Below are 20,425 nucleotides of genomic sequence, written 5' to 3'. Positions count from 1 at the left end.
GCGAGTTATAGTTACCTTAGGGCAGTGGTCTCCAAACTTTTTAATGCCACAACCCCCGTTTAAAGAAAAAAAATCATTGGGCCCCCTTCAGGATTTTTCACAATTACTTTATAAAGATGACAATGTTTAAATATGTCTAGACTTATTTAAACATTGAAGTTAAGTACTGTTACCTTTTTAAAAATGCAATAACATGCTTCTTCTTCAAACAAGGGCCTGTTATCTGTATAATGCTGCTTTTGGCCAGAGTCTGGCGCCCCCCCCTGGGATCACTTGAGGGCCCCTTTTGGGGGCCCAGCCCCCAGTTTGAAGACCTCTGCCTTAGGGGGTATGAGTTATAGTTAGTTGAGATAACTTTAACTGGTGAATTTCTATGGTTTTGTATTTTTAAAATATGAACCTAACTATAACACCCCTGTAACCTTTGGTTTTTTAAATGAATTTCTATGTTTTTAAAAATTCTATTTCCTAACTGTAACGTCTCTGTAACCTTTGTTTTTTTCAGTAAATATATATGCATATCAAGATAGATAGATAGATAGATACCTTCAGGGTATATATCTTCATATATATCTTCAGTGTACATAAATGGCAGATGTGGAGTTAGGAATACTAAGGGCCACATTACAAGCGGTGCATCACTTTTTTGACGCACCAACAGCGCAGGCCGATATCAACAAAGCCGCACAAAGCCAGTTTGCATTGCTTTTCATGGTCTTGTAGATATGGAGTAAGGTAACGCAGCACAAGATGCTGCGTTGCCCTACTGTGCGTCAAAGAGGCGTTCCATGGGTGTTGCAGTGGGTGTTCCTACGCAACTCCCATGGACTTTGACGCATTCCCAGATTTACAAGGTTTGTAAACTTGGGAATGCGCCAAGAGCTTATGCCCCCCCAGGGGAGACAAATGAGAGGTGCAATCTACAGCACACATAGAAAGAGGGAAAACCCCTATCGTGATTGTTCTTGTGCAGGAAGGTCTCCCTTCCTGCACAAATCAATCATCTCAGCAACACAGAAACCCTGGTACCATGGTGCGAGGATTCCAGCATTGGCGCCTGGCGTCACATTGTAGCAATACAGGGTAAAAGTAAAGGAATGCATTGTATTTTGTAGATCTTCTAGATACGTGCATTCCTGTCCTTTTCTTTTGACGCAGGGAAGTGCAGCAAGAAGGCTTGCGATGCTGCCCTGCATCAAAAGATTGTAAATATGCCCCTAAATCTATACTTACATATATATAATTCACTTCACAAATTGGTTGTAGGGTAAATTCTGGTAAGACTATGTTTGCGGAATGCTATAAGAAACACGATTTTCAGGTCGAATAACATATACGTGGCTTTATTGAAATGTAACGGAAGCTCCTTCACCAAAGATCGTGCGGGCTCCCAATATCTACCTTGGAGGTGAATGTCCAAGGTCCCCTTTGAGTGAAAAAACCGAGCTAAGATTTTCGCGCATAGAGGTCTCGACTGGTCTAAGCCTCCCTCAAGCCAGGGACACGGCTGAAAGCCCTTCAAGTTTGTAGCCAGAACGTATGCGTAATACGAAATGAGGATGCTAACTGGGAATGTACGATAAATCCACTTACTAGGTAGAAAGGACAATCGAGGTCCTCCTTTCACAGCGAGATACAAGCAGAACAACACGCACCGGCCCTGAGCAATGGCAAAACTTCCAAGGCTGTTTTGTATAGAAATGGCATGAAAAACACTCTTTGTTCGTGGAGTTGGACCAAAACTTTAGATGAGATTTGATCCATAGAAACCGCTTTGTGCAGTGTAAAATGAGCACAACCTTCACGTGTGACAGACAAGCACTATCTTTTCTTCTCTGATATTTTTCTACATTCCCCACCATTTTTTTTCCATTTGCTTTTGTGGAGAAACTTCAGCAGAGACATGTTTCAGCCAGCGCGTCCTTGGCGTTATGTGGGATTGTCTCTCGCAGGCTAATCTGAAAGAATAACAAAGTTTCACTTTTAAAAGAAAAACAAGCCTGGCTCCCCATTCTGCTGTTTCAGTACAGACGGGAGGCATGTATTTTATCAGATATAGAAGTACATGCGAAATCTGCTTTCCACCCCTCGCTTTTTTCAGAATTTCTGCGCTTATGTATATCTGTACCTGCTTAATATTTATATATATTGTTTATCATAGGTGTACACGAATGTAGAAACTCATTTAAATATACATGTAGGTATATTTGAGATAAGTTTACCAGAGGGCTCCATGTCATCATGGAAGAAATGCTCCGGCCAAGGGCTTTTATTTCACAAACAGATGCATTCTGGTAGTTGTAGTTCTTCCTCCCATCGATTAATGCCAATTGCTCCAAACGACGTGGTCTAATCAACAGGGCTAACTTACATGATTATAGGGGTTTTCAAAAGGAAAGTTGTGAATTAAGTCATCTGGTAACCTTCATCTAAGAACCAGTCATTCTACTCAAAGTTTTGGAGCTAGTCCAGACAGAAGTCAAGGCCTTGGGCTCCATCTGTGTAGCCAGCTGGACTCATTCTTGAGCTGCATCAAAGCAAGAAAGGGAGATGGGTTGGCACCTCGACCATGTCATCATTACATCTGGCCTACTGAACTTGGCATTCCTTTGACAGACCAGGGTTGGCATCTTGCTCCATGTCGCCAGGACTGCTTGTTTCAAGTAGTGGGGATTCAGCTGGCAAGGACGGTCATCCCACTCAGAGAACCTCTTGTTTCCACCACTGATCATGGATTTGACCACCCAGTGTGTTCTGGGAGATGTAGTCTTGGTTTCCTTCCATTCAACCAATGGGAATAATACATCTGTCTTATAACAATATGTGTACAAAAAAAGCCTGAGAAAGTAAATATGAGGTGTTGAAGACATGCTGCACTGTGGAGTAATCCTAAACAGGACCACCCCTACCCTCGCCTCAGCGATTAGATTTATGCATACACAGTTCTGATACCTCCTGCAGCTAGAAGAAGCTGGCTATGCCCTATATCCTGACCTAGAGTTACTACCTTACACCATGTCATACAACTCTCCCTAAATGAATAAAATATACATACATAGATATATGGAGCTATTCCCTTTACAAGATTCACCTTCTTCATTTAAATAATATGCATGTTCATTTAGGGTTGTCAGTTAGGAAACTCACTGCTTGCATTCACTTGAAGGTAAACCAACTGCCCTCCAAAACAAAAACAAAAAATGCATCTGCTGAAATCCCAGTGCCACTGAGCCAGCATCACTGAATCAGTGAAGAATTAAGCAGTGATGACTTAATTGTTTTTTATTATAATGCCTCACGTTTTCAGACCCATATGTTCATTCATTATTTCAAGACATGGTGGTCAACTTGCACCCATGCCAGGAGCGTACCATTTAGATTGTCATTATTCAGCAAGTAGCACTGCATGCTCGGACGTGTGGTTATGGTTTTTTAAATTATAAGTGTCCCAGGATGCTTACAGCTGTTGAGTGAAAAACAGCACTGTCTGCAAATCACCATCATGACAACGGGATAGGTGCACTGACGCATATTTACACTTCTAGCAAAATAATCTCTTACATGAAATTATATATACATAATTGCATTGAAGATCGTTTTCCGACAAATCACAATTCATAAATATAACTTGTTGCTGATCATCTGTGGAAATTACAACCCCTTTCGATGCCTTCCTCGTGTCTGTACCTATCAACTTTAGGGGAGCCTGAACCCGCTAAAGCCCAGCACCGGAAGTTTAGCACCGGCTTGCACCATTTCTGTGCACCAGCCGGGCCCCATATTTCTGGAATGGTGCAAGCCAGTGCAAAGGGTAGGCTAGTGTAAAAAAAATGGCGTTAGTCGGTGGGGCTGGCGGTATGGAAGAAGGGGGTTTTCACCAAAAAATGACGTAAGGCAGGTTAGAGTAAAAAATATGACTCTAACCTGCCTATAGTCATTTTCTGATGCAAAACCATCCATACCACATGACTCCTGTCTTAGAAAAGACAGGAGTCATGCCCACCACCCCAATGGCCAGCACAGAGTACCAGGGTCCCATGGGCATGGCCATTGTACCATGTGCCATGTATGGGGGCCCATATCAGGGCCCCCATGGCACTTTAAAAAATAAAATAAAATACTTACCGGTACTTCCCTGTACTTAACTGGGATGGGGTCCCCCATCCTCCGCCGTCCCTCTGCAGGTGTGGGTGGGGGTGTCCCTGGGGCGAGCACCTATGGTCTTATTCCTTGGTGGTCCACCATGGAAATAGCCCTTCAGGTCCCCTGGAGCAAGCTTTGCACCATTTTTTGACTCCTCCTCCCTCCTGTGCACCATTTTTGCACGGGAGTATAAAAATTGTGTAAAGGCCATAGAGTCATTTTTTGCACGGGAATGCCTACCTTGCATCTCATTAAGGCAAGGTAGGTTTCCACGTCCCCAAAAAAACTTTAACTCCATGAATTTGACACTAGACGGGTTTAGCGCCAAAGTATGAATATGGAGTTAGTTTTGCACTGAATTAGAGTAAAAAACAAATCACGCTAATTTGGTACAAACAGACTATAAATATGCCCCCTAGTCTCTTGCACCTCTCCCTTCCACTTCTCCACCCCACAACACTCACTCTATTCTGAAACTTTCCTTAACCAGAGGGCTAGATTACGAGGCTGGGGGTCTAAAGACTGCCAGCCTCGTGCTGGCTGTCGGACTCCGCAGCTGTGGGGGTCCGACCGCCACATTACGAGGTTGGCGGGCAGACCCACTAACTCCTGCCGTCCCTGCCAAGGTCTCACATCACAACGGGCTAATTGCGGTGCAAGTTGCAATCAGCGAGGGCAGCGATGAAGTCAGCGCCGCCCTGCTGATTACAACCTTGTTCTCTGCCAGCCTTTTCATGGTGGCTCAACCACCATGAAAAGGCTGGCGAGAACAAGTGTAGGGGGCCCTGCTCTGTGCAGAGGTCCCCCTGCCCAGCACCCTCGAAATGTGCACTGTCCTCTGTGCAGACAGTGTGCATTTTGAGGGTGTTGGTGCCCCCTGCATGCAGCAGCATTGCGCCGGTTATAATATGAGCTGGCAACAATGCTGCCACCCCTTTCCCACTGGGCTGACTAGCGGAAACCCATGGAACCCCCCTTTCAAGCATGTAAAATAAATGACGCTGTGGTGACGCAGTGTGCTGCTAGTGGCTTGTAAATGAGTCCCAGAGTTTTTAAATCACAGTGCCACAATTACTAACGTCTTGCCACTGCTGTGGCCATCATTGGTTCCAACAATCCCAGTGTTATGGTTGTAATGCATGGAGGGTGCCTCTTGCAAATAAGTCACTAGCATCAGCCTTTAGACACTCATCCCTGTATACACGTTGAAACCTGATGGTGGACTTGTCAAAGTTTTAGATGTGGCTTTAGAAAACACTTTAGTATGCTCAAGGGCAACAGTGGGGGACCACACCATATTCATCCATATTTGTTTTTTAGCATACGTGCTGCCAAACGAGCATTCATTTTTTTAGTTTTAATTCCAAGTATTTCAGCAGCAAAAGGAGGTTTTTGAGGGGTTAAGGGTGATACATGGTCAACCTTGCAATGTCATGGTGTTTCGAAGGGAATGTAATATTTTTACCTACCACTGGTTTTAGAATTTGGTTTGGGATTTCTTTCATCATAGAGCTGTTCATCATGATGAACTAACTGCAAAGGGGTGATGATTTGGGTACTTTATTTGTCTATGTCATCAGGCTCACCATTATCACCTGTAAAACTAGGAATTGTTTTTTCTGTGCTTTATATATCCTTAATTCCTTACCTCAAACTAACTATAATAGTGCATGTCACTGCAATTATTCCCTAAGCCTCCTAGCCGATGATATTGCCAAGTTAATACAGCCGTTGAAAAGTACACAATGCAGGGTTTTAGTCATCCACCTGGGTTTTCTGCCAACACCTGTAGGGATGTGTTTGCCATCAAAATACTAGTAAAGAAATTTTGACACCAATATCATTACAGAAGAAATACAAACATTTCAAATCATGACAAGTGTGACTCTCCTATTACAATGACTTGGTGGAGATGAGGAGCATATTTTAAAAGACTCCGGATTTAGCAGGAGGCAATTATTTGCATAAGCTTTCAGAAGGATTATTCTGCAAGCAGTTTTCTGAAAAAGTACTATTTTTGCTTGGTGTGAAGGTTAGACTTGTCTTTAAAGACCTATTGAATGTATACAATGTTATGAGGAAACACTGAGGGCCTTGGGTATGAAGGGATCACTGTCACAGTATTGTGATGAACAATATAGTTGACAAAAATATTGTGTCAAAAATTCTGTTTACCACAATATTATGCTTCTATACTTATAATGATAAGTACAAACATGTAGGAAAAAATATCGTTGACACTAATATCGTCCAAAATTGACAAAAATATTGATATCTTAATATAAATAGAGGTTAAAGTAGTAAATGTGAAATATTTTTATGTATAAATTTAATATAATGTATATTACATATATTCCACTATATTTAATACCATATATAAATATATACTTATGTACACACATATATATGTGTTTGTATTTAAGAAAATATGTATAGTATCTATACACAAAGTAACATAATTAATAACAATATTTATGATATCTATATATCTATATATATTTATATATATATATATATATATATATATATATATATATATAAAACTCCGCAGTCTCAGGGATAGAGTGCGGCGGTCCATGCCGGGTCCCGGCAACCCAAACAATACCATTAATTACATCCAAGAATCTATATATATATATATATATATATATATATTTTAATTAATATAGATATTTATTGCACATTAATTGTACATCATATATTTTAAAAATATTTGAGTTATGTGTTATGAAAATATATATGCATATAAATTCTTAGAAATACATTTAAAATATTCATAAAAATGAATATCTTGTCAAATAAATAGCGTTATGAATTATGTTACACTATATATATATATATATATATGGATATATACAGATACACACACACACATATATATATATAAAACAGACATAATCAATAAAACCATAAAATATATAACAAAAGGAATAAGGAAAAATATGGTAATTAATGCAGACAATAAGTAAAATATTACAAATTGAAACATCCAAAAATACATTTACAAAAATAATATAAACATTAAAATACATTTAAAAATAAAAACAAATAATATAAAATATAAAAAATGAAACAATTAATGCTAGAAAATCAATGAAACCAATATTAAACAAACTATTGGCGTCTAAGAATATTAAATATAATATTACCATTTCGGTTTCTGCAACAGTAAGGATAGCGTTTCAGATGGGTGAAATTTGTTATTTCCACTCTAAACAGCGCAACAGTAGGAAAAGTGTTAACTGAGAAGAAGTTAATGTTACTACTCCTACTGCAGTGTAAGCAGTGGGGAAAATACTTCACTTCAAACACATTACATAAATGAGTAACCCCATGAATGTAGAAAAAAAAAAACATGAATGTAGAAAAACAATGTATTAAAAACTAAAAAAAGATTACTCGATTCACATAATTACTATCTAAAAAATAATGATCAATTAATAAATAATTGTTGTTCAGTTATTAATTAATTAAATTACTACCCTGTACCCCTAAAAGCTTAGCAGCCACACCTAAAAAATAACTGCAAAAATAAAAAATCCATTACAATAAATTAAATAATTAATCGACAATTAATTTTAATTAATAATTACTTAATTAACTTCCTGTTCTAGAACCCTACCAACCTAGCAGGAAACTAAATAAGTATCCCACAATTTACATGTTTAAAATTCAGTGTTATTATTAAGTCCATTTATTCTTACTTAATTTACTTCCCAACCTATAATCCTACAAACCTAGCATCCATCAACTAAAATATAATTACAATAATTCAGTATTCCATATTCTACATAGGTAAAAAACAATTACATAATTAATTAATAATTAATAATAAATTATTAATGTATTATTACTTAATTAACTTCCCACCCTACAACCCTACAAAACCTAGCAGCCCACAACTAAAATAAATATGTATTCCATAAAGTACATAATTAAAAATCAATCAAATAATTAATCACCAATTTATAATTCACAGTTAATTGATTATTAATTAATCCCCCCCCGTACCCCTACAAACCTAACAGCCAGCAAATAACATATACCAAGACTAAATCAGTATTATAATAAATTACATCATAAATATTATTCTTATAATTAAATGGCTGGCTTTGCTGGGGCTGGTCTTGGCCAAGTGCCGGACAGCTATACATTGGGCACAGTAAGCTGCCCCCGCAGGTGTTAGGTGGATGGCAGATGTCTTCGAGCGGGGCGTGGTGGAGGAGATTCACCTACGTGCCGTACACACAGATGAAAACTCCTAACGGGACCTCAATATATTGGCGCCAATGTTGGATGTTTTATCGTGGGTACTGATGGCGATGCTTGCCCCGAGCGGGATCCTGGGGGCTCAGCGGCCTGTGATGTCCTCGGGCCCACCCCGCCATGTGAAGAGTACTCCCTCTTAGGTATGGCGGTGGTGGGTGGACAGTTGCATGAATTGTGGCTGCCTTCCTGTCACAACCACAGACTCCTTTTCCCCCTGCCTATGGAGGGACTGCTTGTCGTCTCTTGGCCCCTTGGCACTCTGCCCTATCGCCCCCCTGATCGTAGGGCTGACCCTTGTCGAGCTGCTTTTACTGTTTCCAAGTTTTTCAGTATGTTAATCACTGTTTTTTTAACTAAGCTGTAATTACTACCAAGGGATCTGCAATGCATTATGCATCACAGCCGGCACATTGTATGAGTGCTTGTCTTATGTACACCCACAAACGTAACTACCCGCTAAGACAGTTTAAATTACTATTTAAAATTTTAAAAATTCTAAATCGCTTAAAATTATAAGCTACATTTTAAAAATAATTAATAACATTTATATAAACAATCATAACATATAAAAATTAATATATCACCTAAAACAAATTAAAATAATTGAAAATCTAAGGCCCCCATTTTGAGTTTGGTGGACAGGAAAGCCCGTTCAGTTCAGTTCAGTTCTCCAAATACCCTTGTGGCAAGGACACAGGACCGTGGGGGTAGGGCACCTGGGAGGGATGCTGTGGGCCAATGGGTTGAGGACACTGGGGCTGCTCCTGGTCAGGACACCATCAGCCATGTCTTGGGGGTCTATCAGGAGGTCCAAGGTGTGATGGTCCAGGTCTTGACCAAACTACGGGAAATGAAGCAGCTACAGACATCCATAGGGATATGCATAAGGATATGCATGAACAGTGGGAGGCTCTCAACACCAACATGGCTTCCCTAACGGGTGATGAGAGACATTAACACCACCCAAAGCAAGGCTCTACAACATCATTGTACCCCTTCCTTTGGCACATCAACACCAGGCCCTTCTTCATCAGTGCCAGCCACTGGAAGGGAGGCCCTGCCAGAGGAACAAGCCCCACACACCCCTGCCTCTGCAGCAGCAGATCCCCCACACCACGCAAGCGGGGACGTCCGACGAAGAATCCAGGAGGTGCAGATGGCAAGACACCAGGCACGCCAGCAAGTGACCTCTTCCTAAAGCAACTCCTTTGTGTGCCACACATTCACTCTGTGGACTCTGTGAACTGAACCTGAACTACCCACCACTTCCAATGGGAGTACTGTAGACTCCCAATGGTGTGGCATCTACTCCAGTGATTTTATTCACCATGACTGACACCTTCACTTTATCATTTTTCTTCTTTTCTGTCAAATTTTAATTTACTGCATCAGCACTGTAATAAATTCAACCATCACAAACTCATTGTCTCCTTGCTTAATTCCAACATTTTGTTATGTAGAGATGTAAGACCATGTGAAACATATCATGAAGACATAACTTACTTGTGCAAGGAGGAATATGTTATAGGTACACAGTGTCCTGATCAGGATTACAACCATTGCCCACAAACACATATGTACGAATGTCTGGTCACACCAAACATAAGAATGTGTGACTCATACTGAGTTAAAGTACATATTCCAGGGTACAGACCCTCAGACCACAGAAGGGAGGGATTTGTCAGACATTGGCCTTTACAATATGCAAACATCACAGTGGATGATGTCAGCAGCTTGAGCCTTATTACATACCACACCAAAGTAATCCAACATCACATAGTCCAAGATACAGACAGATGGCAGTACAACAGTCTCTGATCACAGCCCCATTATAACCTAATGACAATGCTTCTGGTGGTATGACACAAACATATGTCAGTGTTGTGGCACAGGCACTGTGGCCTGCAGTGATGAAACACATCTAAAGCTACATACAGGTCATACAAGAATAGTTTTGTGAAGGGTGAATGAATTGCTCGTAATCTATGACTACATATTTCATGCCCACATGATGACACAAATGATGCATTCGGCCCAACATAGCACACAAAACAAGTCCAATCAGCACTTCAGACCTTCCATCCAAACACTGTGCAAGCTGCCTTGGCACAAATCTCATACACCCCAAATCTGTGACCTACATTACCTGGAGCAATCCATGTCCATTTTGCATGTCAGAACGAACAGCATCAGATAACTGCCAATGTCACAATTCTGATATGCCCACATGAGGTTGTACAGGGGGTGGCGTGCTTGTTGGATAACTAATAGCTGTCAGCAGATCTGACTCCCACTGATGACATAAGTCCACTATTGTTTGCCTATTCAGACGGTAGAGCAGTATGATGTGGCGTTCTTCCATGTTCTGAAGGTCTGACAGTGGATGGTAGACAGGAGGTTGTCGCATCCTCCCTCTCCGTGGGTACGTATGTATGACAAGACAAGATTTTTAACATTAGTCAGTGTGTCCACAGCAACATATATGATGTACATCAATGATATCATGTGGCAAAGCATTTCTGACTGGATAGACATAGCACCAAGTACACATCACAGCTGCAAACAACACAACGGTCACATGTGCCCCACATGGATTAGCACAAGTCCGCAACATGGATCTGGACCGAACTCAAAAATGTGCAACACATTGTCTCCTCGAAATATGATTGTTTTTCCCAACCGCCAAAATGTATGTCGGTGGTGGTGGACTGTGCCCCACTGTTTAATGCCATCTGTGCCCTGCAACATGCTACAAAAGTGTTTGACTGGTATGACCCACATGACAAGACACAATAGGGATGTTTGTGAGGTCAAAAAACATTTTTTGCATGTGTGAGGAAGTTACAAAAGACCAATTCAGGCTGCCAAAATGGCGGATGCCTGACTTAATTCACTGGACATTAGGCAATGCCCTCAACCGCAGACAGAAGTTGTTATGGTGGTAGGCGGTTGCAACCTCAGCAGACACAGCCTTAGGCTAACATTGCTACCAGTGGAGTTCGCGGGCCAATGACTGTGTCCGCCCGGAGTGACGACCGCGTATGTGGCGGAAGTGACCGCAATGTTCAGCAGATTCACTCATTTAACTCCTGACATTGCTGCCAGCAACACCTCCATGAGCTGAGCTGCTGTGTGCGGCCTCTGGGAACAGTCATGCCACATCCTGCAGGTGATAGGGCCCTTGTATGGACAGCTCTGTGGCTCAGCACAGGAGCAGGTAAGTCCCTCATGTGCACAATTATTCCTGTGCTTCACCATCCTTTCCATGCTCACAGGGATGTGAGAAGGGAATGTGCCCCTGTTTGCCAGCTAGACTTCTTGCGTGCCTGTAGTTGCAGTCTGTGTGGCATCAATGGTATGTGGAATGTGCAGATATTGGTGGGTAGTACCATATGTTAATTTCAGTCACATTGTGTTGTGCGAGGTCTTTGGGATCCTAGATCCTCTGTGTTGGATGCAAATAACTAGGTAAGGAGACATTGCTACCATCCACTGATATCTTTTTCCTCATGATTGTTGTAAATGTCAGACAACACATATGTGCATGAGCTGTGTATGCATGTTGTATAAGTCATTAGAGAGTCATCTAAGCAATTTGTATAGTGCCACAGATCTTTCAAGCCACATCTGGCCGTGCTAAACTGTTATGTGGAAGTCATATCATGAGTCACTCTGCCTTTCAGGTTGCTACACAAACCACATGCCAAATTACTGTTGGCTACTTGATGTACTGTCATGCATGGAAGTGATGGGAATGGAGTGTCATGTAGATTCTGTCTGCTCATCCTGCAGAGAGCAGGGCCTGACAAATGTATTTACCAGTATGGGACCTAGTCTAGGCTGTGGTAGAGTCACTTTGTCCACTCCCTGTACCTCAGCAGATTCTGTCACGTGGGCAATATGATGCTCTGGTTGCAAAACACACCCTGACTGCCTCATTCAATTGACTAGATTAGGAGTGGGTACAGAAGTAAATCATTAATCTAGTCCATGTGTGCATTTAGCATCATTGTCAATGTGTGTCTCAGACTCATGACACATCCCTTACTCCCACAGCTCTGTTATCACCTTCACACAGATCATATTTGCCCTGTACAGAAGTATTTCAACACTGACAGTCCCACATTGAGACTGCATGCAGTGAGTCATTCTCACAAAGTGTGAATGTGTTGGTCCATTCATGCCTAGGGACTTTACCATTCAGAAGCCACATAGGTGTGTAGTGTTTCTTAGTGGCTTACATCACAGTACAGGTTGCTAGAGCATGGGCTATCTGATGTCAGTAGGCTTGATTAGTCATTGTAGGTCATGAGCAGGGTAGTGGGTTGGTCTGCAGAAGCAAATACATATGTCTGTAGTTATGTCCCTATACTTATTGGCTTGTGTGTTTCACACTTGGGGAGTATTGACAAATAGAAAAGTCCTAGCTTGGTGTTACTGACATGTGTGTGACTCAACCATTTGTGATGATACTTGTAAGTATAGTCTCTTGATTTGTCTTTTGAATCTATGCAGGCCAACCCCCATCAAAAAAGGAACTATAAAGAGCCATTGCCAAGAAGATGCAGACCCTTAGGGTCCATTGCCAGCAGAGTGCCCACTGCAGGAAAAGGTGGGAGGACCTGAGACGCTGGGCCCGTAAGATCTCAGAGGTCCAGCTGGGGATGTCTTCCCAGCGTGGGAGGGGTGCCGCTCAGACCATGAACCCCTTAATGGCCCGCATTCTGGTGGTGGCCTACCCAGACCTTGAGGGATTTTGAGCACAGCACAGCTGTCACAAGGGGGTGAGTATAGAGCATATTCCTGCCTGTCACATTCCCAAGTGAATGTCTTAGGTTCTGCCATCTCCCCTGACGATTAGGGAAGAGTCACGTGTAACACAGTAGGTGAGTGATAGTTTGTGTAGACATGTCATGTGTTGTACACTGATGTGCTTTGCCTATTTGACCAGGGACTAGGACATAACTGGGTACAATCGCTAACAACTTGTTCTACAGGTATGATATTTGGCTCTGTACAGTGACAAATCAAGTACTTATTGTTAATGTAGTGAGTGGAAATTCTATGTAACAGACCACTACTCCTCAATGTTACAGGCCAAAGGTAAGGAAGTGATGGATCACTATCCTCAGCCATGTGTCTGGTCAAATGAGTGTTTTGCCATCTGCCACCCAGAGGCTACTTGTCTTCAGCATATGACAGGTGCTGGTGCCTCACTACTGTCTGTATTGTGAAGATGGCCATCATACATTTAACAAAGCATAAAATGTACTTTGGGTACAGCTACCAATCTCTACTTTCTCTTGGTAAGTGAAGAGTGTCCATTGACATGATTTATGTGCCATCACATTTGTCAACATTCCTTGTGCCTACATGTCAGCAAGTGTCCTTTTCTCATTAGCAAAACATTTGTAAGCTACTGTTTCATGCATGGTCTGCCTGTGTGGATGGGATGATGTCTGTGTTCCCTCACATATATGTGCATGGCAACCTGTGTCTGGATTAGGACATTTATAATGGGGATACATTTCATGTTGTGCCGCAAACAAGAGTGTATCACCATTGTTTATTGGTTGACATGCCCTCACGCATCATAGCATGTCATTTGGCATGTACAACTGAAATTAGCAATGAGGGACATGCAAGGCATGCCTAGAGTTTTGAGCCACAATGTGAATTTCTACGCCATTGATGTGGCATCATGTAGCAAAGTACACTGCATATGTGTAATGGGTAAGGTTTGTAACATGACTGTTGGCATGCATCATGGGGTGACTTGCAGTTATGTTGAAATCTCATGTGTTTGGGTACAACGGTTCATCCATAGAGAGGCATCTGTATCTGCATGACCATGATGGAGACAATGATGTAGCTTCCAATTAGGCAACATATTGAGGGCCTTCTACAAGTACTTGCAAATCTCAGGGCCTTTCCAACATCCAAGGGACTCATGGTGTCTACTGATGCACTCAGAGTATGCCATTACAAGGGGTATCAAAAATTAGTGGTGATTACCCTGGGCTTGCTGATTCATTGTGTTGTTGATTTTGGGGACATCTCTCCGTGATGTATTGCACATGATGTCTACAGTGTCCATTTCCATGCAACATGTGTGGCCTAGCTGAGCAACATTAGTACTACCTCCAGGACTCTGTTGGAACAAATATCACTTGGTGAAGTGTGCTTTGTGTTACTACATGAGTATTACCATGTCACCTTCACCGGATTACTGTACTTTTGTCAGCAACATGGCAGGATTTTGGAACATTATATATTATTGCTGGGTCATTATGTATGTGACAAATAGATGTGTGCATGACCTCGTGTGGATCTGGGGAAATGGAGTTTGCATTGCCCTACTATTATATGACAACAGGTAACTGAGATCTACTTAATGGTGCAAAGATTTGAGGGTGATGAGGTCTCCTACTAGTTCAATGATTGCACAACTTCAGCCATGCAATTGTAGTTTTCTGAGATCCTGAATTTCCTTTGGGCAACTGTTGACATTTCAGATGACATGCATATGGTATGGCAAATGTATGGGCCACTTAGGTGGAGTTTGTTGCTGGGGCCTACTTGACATCATGGTAATGCTTGCTAATCGGAGCTGTTGTTCAAGTGTGATCATGGACATGCAATGACTGTATTTCTCTTTGTATTTGCAGCATCAGCACGGAGAAGCGAAGGAGACAGGGTGCAACTGAGTGGGGACACACCTGACCACGGGACCTCGGGTCATGACACCACAGACACACAGGGACCCAGTGGAGCTGGTCACACCTGCCCCCCTACAAGCACCCATTCCCCTCCCCCCCAAGAAGAAGCCCACCCCTCCCAAGAAGCAGTCCACCCCTCCCAAACCAAAACCCAAACCCACCCCTCCCAAATCCTCCCCCATCCACAAAGATGATCCCTGAGGTGCCCGCCTGCCTGCCCACTTGATGACCCTTCCTGTGGAGGTTCCCTGACAGTTAGGAGTCAAGTGAGGGCACAATGATGTGCCTGTGCAGAGACATATGGACTGGCCAATGGCCTTGGACTTTACAAAATGTACATTTAATCAATCTAAACAGTTTTTTGTGTACATTTGTTCTGCAATTCATTTTCTCACTTTATGTAGTTCCTGAGTGACTTGTGTTGTCCACCTTGTGTTGTAAAACCGCCACCGTGAGTCTGGCGGTCTGAGGACCGCCAGACCCATAAAGAGGGCCATAGTGTGCACAGAGTGCAGGGGTTCCCCAGAGGCTTAACAGAGGCTAAAGTTGATAATACTAATGCTCTCCTTTGTGGTTGTGTGGTCAAGCAGTTAGGCTTATCAGAGTGTAGTGCAAGGTATTTGTTTTACACACCCAGTCACTAAATTAGGCACACACTCAATGACTAACTCAAGGCCAATGTATTTATATTTGAAAAATATATTATGTTACTTTATTTCTAGAACCAAAAGGATATTGTTGCAGGTGAGTACATTTGCAGGTAAGCCTCGAACATATGTTTCAATAGCACTTTATTTAGATTTGGCAAAGGAAACGTTTGACAGGCAAGTAACACTTTTCACTTTTAAAAGTTGACAGTAAAATGTTCGGAACAATCCTGGTGGGAGAAGTGTTAGTGCAGTTTTGAGGTAAGTATTCAACCTGAAGTTCCAGTCTCTGGGGGTTTGGATGTCCACTGGTTGGGGTTCAGGATGACCCCAAACTTACACCACCAGCAACATGGGACCAGCCGGGTGCAGAGTGCAACCACATCGTCAGGCTCCCAATGCTTTTCAATAGGGGGACCGCGGAGGTACAGAAATGCTGCAGGCTGGGGCAGGGGGTAGGTTCCGGGAAAGAACAGGCTGGAAAAGGAGGAGGGTCACCAGTATCCAGTGGTTGGATTCCCCAAGGCAAGGGGGCTGTGGGCGCAGGGGTACCTTTAGGCATCGGGAATCTTCGTCAGGATCTCTCCCGGTCAGGGCGGTCCTCCAGATTTAGGCTGCAGCATCATCGTGTTGGCCAGGAAGAGTCAACCCAGGATGGACACAAGGTCGGAATCACCTGGGGACCTGCTCTGGACCAGTGGGCCACCTGGACTCTGTGGGTGGGCAGAACATGCGGATCTGAGACAGTTCTTTAGTCCTTTTGGAGGGTTTTTTCTGGACAGGGCTGCTGTCCTCCGGAGTTCTTGTCCTCTGGTGGTCAGGCAGTCCTCTGGAGATTTGGAGAGGTCACTGGTCCTGGAGGATGCGTTGCCTTTTTGTAGCAGGACTTCTGAAGCTGCAGACAGGTCGGTGGGGCTGGGGCCAAGTCATTTGTCATCTGGAGTCTTCACTGCTGGGGGTTCGGCTTACCAGTCCTTCTTTCTTCTTGTTTTGAGTTTGCCAGGAATATGGTGAGCTAGGTTCAGGGAAGCCCTTAAGTCCTAGATTTAGGAGCATAGAGGGGTCAGAGGGCAGTAGCCAGTGGCTACTGTCCCTGAGGGTGGCTACACCCTTCCTGTGTCCACTCCCTTTGGGGAGGGGGCACATTCCTAATCCTATTGGTCCCTTTTCCTCCAAACCAAGATGGAGGATTCTGCAGGGAGTGGGTCACTTCAGCTCTGGGGTGGTCCTAGCTGAAGTAACCACTCTTACTGTTTTACCTACTTTTCCCGCAGGACTTGCTGCTTAAAGTAGGGCTTGGTCCAGGAGGGGCAGACATCTCCACTATCTGGGCTGCCCTTGGGCTCTGTAACAGAAGGCCTGAGCCTTTGAGGCTCACCACCAAGTGTTACAGTTCCTGCAGGGAGGAGGTGTGAAGCACCTCCTCCCACAGCAGGCTTTGTTTTGGCCTCAGAGAACACAAAGGCTCTCACCCCATGAGGTCAGCATCCTGTCCTTTAGTGGCAGGCTGGCACAGACTGGTCAGCCTTACACTAAATGGTTGGTTAAAATACAGGGGGCATCTCTAAGATGCCCTCTAGGTGCACTGTACAATAAATCCAACACTGGCATCAGTGTGGGTTTATTGTGCTGAGAAGTTTGATACCAAACTTTCCAGCCTTTTACCAGGGACTTATCTGTGTGCCAGGGATGTGCCAATTATGGAAACAATGGTACAGTTTTAGGGAAAGAACAATGGTGCTGAGGCTTGGTAAGCAGGATCCCAGCACATTCTCAGTCAAGTCAGCATCAATATCAAGCAAAAATTGTGGGAGTAACCATACAACAAGGGGCACTTTCCTACACTGTGTGCCTGACATGGTCAGACGTGTGTTTTGGTGTAGTGTTATGGTGCAGCATGAGTGACCTGCACAAAGGGGGTGTATTGTGACTGTGAATGTGTCCTTCTTTGTGTTTGATTCTGATGCGGAACAGAATGAGACGTGTACTTGGTGCCTGTAGCATGCACTTCATATCTTGGGATCACAGCACGACGATCGATTGTTGAGCGGCATGACACAGGTAGGTGTGTGTACTTACGGGCTGTTGGACCCATGGTGGTGTAGATTTTGTGCACTTTCAATAACCATCAGCAGTGGCAGGACATGCGTGATGGACTCCATGGCGGCACCAGACGTGTAAGGCTGCCTGCAGGAGAATGTCTCTATTTATAGTCCCCAATTCCGCCTGCTGAGACATGGTGGTTGGACTGCCATGGTCAGATTGGTGGTGTGCAACCTCATAATGTGTCCGGTGGAAAGACTCTCTTCTGGCCTGTTTGCGTTGCTTTGCAGCTTTGGTGGTCTGTGCTGCTCGGCAGTGCCAGCGGGACTGTGGCGGTCTTTGCTCCATAGGCCTGAATGACTTGTAATACGGCACCCTGACCGCCAACCCAGCAGCAGTCCTACCTCCAACTCCCCCATAGCAGTCCACGGACCACCAAACCCGTAATGAGGCCCTTAATTTCCAATATTTTCTGTCTCCAGATATTTTGTCCAAACACCATTCCAAAGATGTTACCGAAGAACTAAAATGTGACACTAATCAGCATTAAGCTGGTCTTTTATTGATACCCTCTTCATTTCTTTCCACTTCATTGGTTTTCTGGGCACTACTGTTAGGCTTCTGCCATAACTTAATTAACATTATTTAATTTAGTGATCTCCAGGGTGAGGGGAAAGCCGATGGAGTTTGGTGTATGTGCAACTCAAAGGCATGTAATAAAGGTTGTCAATATAGTGAGGCAGAAAAAAAGGGTTGGTGATAGAGGTGCGTGTATCTAGTGGATGCCTGTGAGTACTGTTTGCCTTCTTGTGATGTGCCTACTCTACACTTTACCACCTGACTTTGTCCTTGTCCAAACATCCTTTCGTTTCACTGTGTACGAACTTCTTAATCCTAACTAAGCCATAGGCTAATGTGTTTGCTTCATAACACATAAAAGACGTAAGATTCACTGAACATAAGTGTACCTCTATTGTTACTTGTTTCTTAGAAGGTCAGTTTACTGATGACCTTAACTTCCATACTTCCCACTGAATTCTGCACCAAAGACTGTTCTTGTTTGCATTGAGTCAATATCGGGGAGAAAAGTACCTTCAAGACCCAGGCTCCCTAGATTCTGTTCAATTCATTCTATTTAATTTAATTAATTTGGAGGCATTCACAACTGACTCTGACTCAGTGTCAAATTAAGAACTTTTGGGGCCAAATGCAAGGTATTTTTGGTGCTCCCTGTTAGCAACTAATTTGAATTTTATTACAGATTTTTGGTAATACAAGCATGCACACTGCCAAACAATATTGAATCATATGTTAACATTTCAGAACCTGGGTCACAAAAAACTGCTGAAATATGTCTTGCTTGGACCCCAAAAAACCTTAAAAAGATTCTTGTTGGTGAGAGGCAGAGTCTAAGGTAGAAGAAGGTAGACGTAGGCAGAGAGAGGGAAAGAAAAATATATAAACAGTGGTAACAGAGAGAGGAAATACATTTTCCAATTTGGCCCCTTGGAAGATGGATACCTTGGGCAATAACCTACTTTACCTTTGCCTTCAAACATTTCTGTTCTGAATTATTACCTACATGCTCTAAACTAGAGATGTTAATACATAGTGTGACCAAACCTTTATGGCAGGGTTCCCAACCTTTTGACTTCTGTGGACCCTGACTATATCATTACTGGAACCCAAGGACTCCCACTGAATTATTATTGGAATCTGGGGACCCCCCCACTGAGTCATTACTGGAACCCAGGGACCCTGGCCTAGACATTGTTGATGATTTGAAACACAAAACAATAAACAAAAAATACAGAAATTAGCCCTCATCAAACACATCACAAGTAATAACACGTACTTGATTTGCAAACAAATCTAAATAAATAAAAAAATTAATAGGAAGGTTGGAGCATTTCTAAATTCAATTGAAGCCACACAACATCCATACTATATTTTGTTTGATGCACCAGCATTCCACCCACAAATCAATCTGAGGATACTAATTTACTTTTAGCCTCCAATTTCAAATTCCTTGACATTTACAGTAAGGTTTACAATTTTTTGTTGTTTGGCAACTTTATTTATATAGACTTTATTAATCTGTTAATATTATTTAATTTTCTAAGCAGTTGCTGACTCCTTGATGAGGCTTTACGGCCCAAGGGGTCCCCACAGGTTGGGGACCACTGCTTTAGAGCACTTCCTGGTCAACTGTGGATATTACATCCAGAAAAGAGACTAAGGAGAAGGTTATTAGGTATGTACTCAGAGTTATGAAAAAGTTATTTGTGTTTTTCCTCCTTTTTAGAATAAAAGGAGAGTATTCTCATGTTTAAGGACTCAATTTGAGTAGGAGGTCCTGGAGGAGAGAGCCCTTTGATCTCAGACAGTCTGGGCACCACTTCATCTTATGGTTGGGTGGCTGCATACATCTCCTTTTCCCTCAATAACAGCAGACTAGGGTTCCACCTTGTCAGGGAAGTGTGAACAACCGGGTATAGCCTCCCAGGTTTTGTGCAAAAGACATGCACTGGTGGTGCAGCTAGCGCCTGTTACTGTAGCCTTTTGTGGGACCTGTAGTCCACTGCCTGCCACCCCGGCCACTAC

The sequence above is a fragment of the Pleurodeles waltl genome, chromosome 6, assembly GCF_031143425.1.
Source record: "Pleurodeles waltl isolate 20211129_DDA chromosome 6, aPleWal1.hap1.20221129, whole genome shotgun sequence".
NCBI classification, from domain to species: domain Eukaryota; kingdom Metazoa; phylum Chordata; class Amphibia; order Caudata; family Salamandridae; genus Pleurodeles; species Pleurodeles waltl.
The sequence above is the reverse complement of the archived record's forward strand: the minus strand, read 5'-3'. Positions refer to the sequence as shown.